Genomic DNA, 5,274 nt, shown 5'->3' on the forward strand with positions numbered 1-5,274 from the left:
ACACCTTTGGGAACCCCTGGACCTGTTGGGGCTGGACCCCAACAATTTTTGAGAGAGGGAGGGAGAGAGAGAAAAATATCTATGTGAGAAAAATACGTTGATCAGTTGCCTCCTGCATGTGCCCCGCTAGCAGGGTTGAAGCCTGCAACTCAGGTATGTGCCCTTGACTGGGAATTGAACCCTTAATCGTGCTCTAACCACTTAGGAACACCATATGTGCCCTGGTTTGATTGAACCGGAAACCTTGGTGCATTCAGATGATACTCCAACCAACCTTGAGCCACCCAGCCAGTTTGGAATATACTGTTTCCTTCAATTATGAGTGTTGGCAACAAAGGCACAGTAACATTGCAGTATTAATAGTAAAATTTTCACCATAATATCACAGGTACAGTGGGGCCTTGACTTATGAGTTTAATTCGTTCCGTGACGGAGCTCGTAACTCAAATTACTCCTATGTCAAATCACTGTGATGTTAAAGTGAACGAGTGAGACACGTGATGCTGGGCTGATGTTGTGGCGTTCACTGTGACGTTCGCTGCGCCAACTAGCGGTGGGGTATCTGAAGCTGGCTCGTAACCCGAATTTTAGCTCGCAACTCAAAGCAAAAAATCGGCCGAGAGAGACGGCTCGTATCTTGAAAAACTCGTTAGTCGGGACACTCGTAAGTCAAGGCCCCACTGTATTCTTATATTATCACTAGAGACCCGATGCACGAAATTTGTGCAAGAGTAGGCCTTCCTTCCCCTGGCTGCCAGTACCAGCTTCCTTCTGGCACCCGGGACCTGGGCTTCCCTTCAGCCTCTGGCAGGCATCTGGGACCCGGGCATCCCTCAAAGTCCTGGCTTCATCAGGAAGGTCGTCCAGAAGGACGTCCGGTCTAATTAGCATATTACGCTTTTATTATTATAGTTAATGAAGATAAACTAGAACTATCATTTTTGTCCATCAGTTTCAAAATCACAGTTGTTAGATCTGCTACTAGATCTTATTTATTGTGTAAGAAATAATTTATTAAATTTTTTTGGATAGCTTTCACATTGAATTAACTTCCTTTGTAATCTTATGTATTTTATTTTAAGCATTTCAAAGCATCGTTCTAAGAAGGGGTCTGTTGGCTCCACCAAACTGTCTTACCCTGAAATTCCTTTATCTTTCTTCATTTGTTAGGATTTGGAATGTAGTCATGGCAGTAACCTAAATTGATCCATGCAAAGGATATAACCCTGAGATAATTTTTCTTTTCAATTTTTTAAAATTTATTGATTTGAGAGAGAGGGAGGGAGAGAGAAAGAGAAAAATCGATTTGTTGTTCCACTTATTTAGTATGCATTCATCAGTTGTTTCTTGTGTGGACGAAAGGGGTCACATGCTAACCTAACAAGCTCAGGGAAGGCCTGCATGGCGGTGGTCTTGCATACTCAGAGACCTAAAAGTAACCACAAAGGATGGTCTGAAGTTTAACTTTAACGAAAAGCAGTTATGGTGGGTAGTTACCTCCTAGGCCAGTATCTTCACTGACAAGGTCAACCTTTACCTTAACTGAGCCTATCTGTCTTTTTGCATCTATAACCCTAGAAATGTCTGGGTAACTTGTAACTTCCCTTTTTCCAGACCCCTTGGGGTCCTTCATTGTTATTATTATCATGTTAATTGTTGACTGTTGACTATCCTGCACCCACCTAAGTATGTGTCCATCATTTTAGTTTTTATCCAATCCCAGAATTCCCCCGCCCCCGCCCTTTGCTTCCTACCACCTCTCTAAACTATCACCAATGGATTTCATGTAACCTACCTATGTCCCCTCCTTTGATTGCAATGTATAAAAATAGATGAAAACTTGACATTCTCTGGAGCATTATCTCAATTTGTTGAGGTTCTGCTTCCCAGCAATTGTCGACAGTTTGGCTCAAATAAACTTACAAAAATTCTTTACAGGTTTTAATGTTACTACATTAACACTTGTATGTTCCCTGGTCAGGGCTAGTTTCATTTTTCTAATGCCACAAATCTCTTTGACAGTTTGGTGGAGCCAATAGACCCCTTCTTAGAACGATGCTTTGAAATGCTTAAAATAAAATACATAAGATTACAAAGGAAGTTAATTCAATGTGAAAGTTATCCAAAAAAATTTAATAAATTATTTCTTAACACAATAAGATCTAGCAGCAGATCTAACAACTGTGATTTTGAAACTGATGGACATAAATGATAGTTCTAGTTTATCTTCATTAACTATAATGATGAAAGCATAATATGCTAATTAGACCGGACGTCCTTCTGGACGACCTTCCTGAGAATCATGAACCTCCTGGTTCATGGATCAATGCTCAACCACTGAGTCACACCAGCCAGGAGAGCTATCTAATCTTTTAGGGGAATCTCTCCCCAGCCAGACCAGATAGGTAACAAAGTTCTTTGTTTGACAGCGTTGTAAATATCAGAAGAGAAGACTATGTAAAGCCCAGCCCTTGATTAAGCTTACTTTCAGGTGTGCCCTCCCTTTGCAAGTCTCCTTCCTAGTGACTTCTCAGGGCTGCTATATTGATGGATTTTTGATACAAGAATGTTGGAAGCATGTAGATAATTTTTATAAGAGCTTATTTGAGACAAAGAACTGACATGCTGGAAAGCAAGATCTCAAGTGCTCTGGAGAATGACAGTTTTGCAGTTCTTTTTTTTTTTTTAAGTTTTATTTATTTTTTATTTATTTTTTTAATTGCTTAAAGCATTACAAAGGGTATTACCAAGAAGGTAGGAGAAAGCCTGGAGGGAAATCTCTGTGATTGGATTATAGGATAGTTTACAAAAAATCATGTGTCCCTTAAGGGTGGTTGCCTGAAGGTCTGGAAAAAAAGATTACTTTTGGCATTTCAAAGGTGTGTTAACCTCGCTGCGCAAGAACAATGGGCAGGGCTTGCTTAAGGAAAAGATAAACATTTTATAGACCTGGGGGATGACTGTCCACAATGACCTGCCCGGTTAGGAATTTATGATCAGATCACGCTTTGAGATTACTTTCAGTCACTGAATATGTCAGATTTACTACATAGCTCCCTTTCCATTCACAAATCTTTTTTTTTAATCTTTATTGCTGAAAGTATTACATATGTCCTCTTATTTTTCCCATTGACCTCTTTTAGTTCCCCCACCCCCACCTCACCCCCCCCCCTTCACCACCCTGTTGCATAAATGCATACCAGTTCTTTGGTTCATCTCTTCCCACACAACTCCCCTCCCCCACCTTCCCTCTGAGATTCCACAATCTGTTGGATGCTTCTGTCTCTATTTTGTTCATCAGTTTATTTTGTTCATTAGATTCAAAATATGAGAAAGATCATGTGATACTTGTGACAAATCTCAGTTGTATGTTAGGATTGGTGAAAAGATCAAACACTTTTGGGGAATCAGACAGGCTTTATTTATCTAAAGGAGACAGGAGAAAGTCAGTGCAAACACAGACAAGGATGCACTGCAGAGAGATCATTCATTTCATCCCAAATAGACTTGAAGCTTCCTGGGCATTAATCTTGCTGGGCATTAAACCTTCCTGAAGCTGTAAAGGAGCGGGTTTTCTATCAGACTTTCTGGCAACAAAACTCCCTCTCCCTTGGGTTCATTGCTGCTTGCTGACCCTTGTGGCTTAGGTTCTGGAAAACCTCCTATCTGATCTGCCCTAGGTTGTGTATTAATTTATATAACTATCTCCATGATCCTATTAGGTAAGTATTAGTGTTATCCTTGTTTTACAGATGGGAAAACTGGGCAGAGACAGGTTAAATGATTTTCCCCAAGGTTGTATGTCTAGTGAGTAAGCAGAGCCAAGAATTGAACCTCAAGGGCAAAGGAATATCCTGCTCTCCCTAGGGCAAGAACTATACACCTCTGCCACGTCTCATTTTTAAGTCACTCAGACAGGATCCCCTTGTTTATTTCCTCCTATAAAAACCCTCCTATAAAAAAAGGCCTTAAAAAAAGAGGAAAATAAAAATAAAGATCTATTTCCCTTTTTTTTGGAGAAGGTTCCTCTGCATTAATGGACGTTCTCCCTACTGCAATAGGCTAAAAACAAACAAACAAACAAACAAACAAACAACACAAACCCTTAGGCTTCACTTGGTGCACTTTCTTTCACATGCTTGATAGAAAGTTTGCCGACCTCATAACTGACTCACTGGTCCTGAGACCAGCAGCAACAGTAGACCTAATGAATTGGTGATTCCACAGGTGGTGCTTGTTACAGTAATCATTATGGTACTTAATGTTAGGACCTTAGAATGTAAGACTTAAAGCATGTAACCCTGTGTGGACTGTTATAGTAATTATTATAGTACCTAATGTTAGATATAGGAATACTGTGTGAGACCCAAGAATGCACCCTTGTAACCCCACTAGTACTGGTAAACAACCTATCTGATGGGAACGCCCAAAGCCTGTACACACCCATAGATTAACAGACCCGGGGGGGATCCACACATGGCAGCCGCTGATAACACACACACCAACGAAGACCACGTCTACAGAGGGGTATATAACCAGACAGTCTGATCGACCCAGCAGCGCACAGCTCTCCTGTCGACAGAGCGTGAGGACCTGTGTGTGCTCACAGCTCGGCTCCCAGCACAGACTCTGCCCAATTAACTGTCCATCGACGAAAAGAGCCAGCAGCCAACGGCCCAGTCTACCCCTTTGTGTGTATCAGCCAGCGAGCATCGCCGGGTGGATCCTTCCCAGCGCCTGAGACCCATCAGGAACTGGTAAATAAACCCCCTGTGTGCTTGCATCTAACCTGTTTGTGTGTAATGTTCTCCGCTCGGCTCAGATCTCGGTGCTGTCTCTGTGAAAGTGTCTGACCAGAAGGTACTGTATTGGCACAAGCCTCAAGCGGATGGTCCAGACCACCTGTGCATGTCCCACTTAGGAGCAGCACCTGAAGCTATTTGGGACACTTAGGCTTTACTTGGTGCACTTTCTTTCACATGCTTGATAGAAAGTTTGCCGACCTCATAACAGACTCACTGGTCCTGAGATCCGCAGCAACAGACCTTATGAGTTGGTGATTTCACAGGTGGTGTTCTTTGATCCCTTTTTAACCAACAAGCCACCACGGACGATTCTGATTCACATTAAAGGGAGCGAACCTTGGCTGGAGACGTTTACACCACTGGAAGCGCGTCTACGCTTTGCAAACTTCCGCGTGATCGGCTGGAGGGCGGGGCTGGCGGCGGCGTCGGCGGCAGCGTATCCGGGCTGCACTAGGACCGCGGAGGCGCC

General features: G+C 42.7%; 1 protein-coding gene across 10 annotated transcripts in view; it reads left to right on the forward strand.

Annotated features, from left to right (window-relative positions):
- The first annotated feature begins 3,382 nt into the window (after window positions 1-3,382).
- Window positions 3,383-5,274, forward strand: part of KIAA1551 (KIAA1551 ortholog) — a 40,561-nt gene continuing 38,669 nt past the window's right edge. For 4 of the 10 annotated variants that reach the window (XM_014539205.1, XM_005865661.2, XM_014539206.1 and 1 more), the window contains exon 1: window positions 4,597-4,757. The gene's annotated coding sequence lies outside the window, so the exon portion shown is untranslated. Of the gene's footprint in view, window positions 4,758-5,274 lie in introns of all 10 variants that reach the window. The other 6 variants (XM_014539209.1, XM_014539208.1, XM_014539210.1 and 3 more) reach the window with 4 other exon arrangements.

This window comes from Myotis brandtii, unplaced genomic scaffold (assembly GCF_000412655.1).
Source record: "Myotis brandtii unplaced genomic scaffold, ASM41265v1 scaffold209, whole genome shotgun sequence".
Lineage (NCBI taxonomy): Eukaryota > Metazoa > Chordata > Mammalia > Chiroptera > Vespertilionidae > Myotis > Myotis brandtii.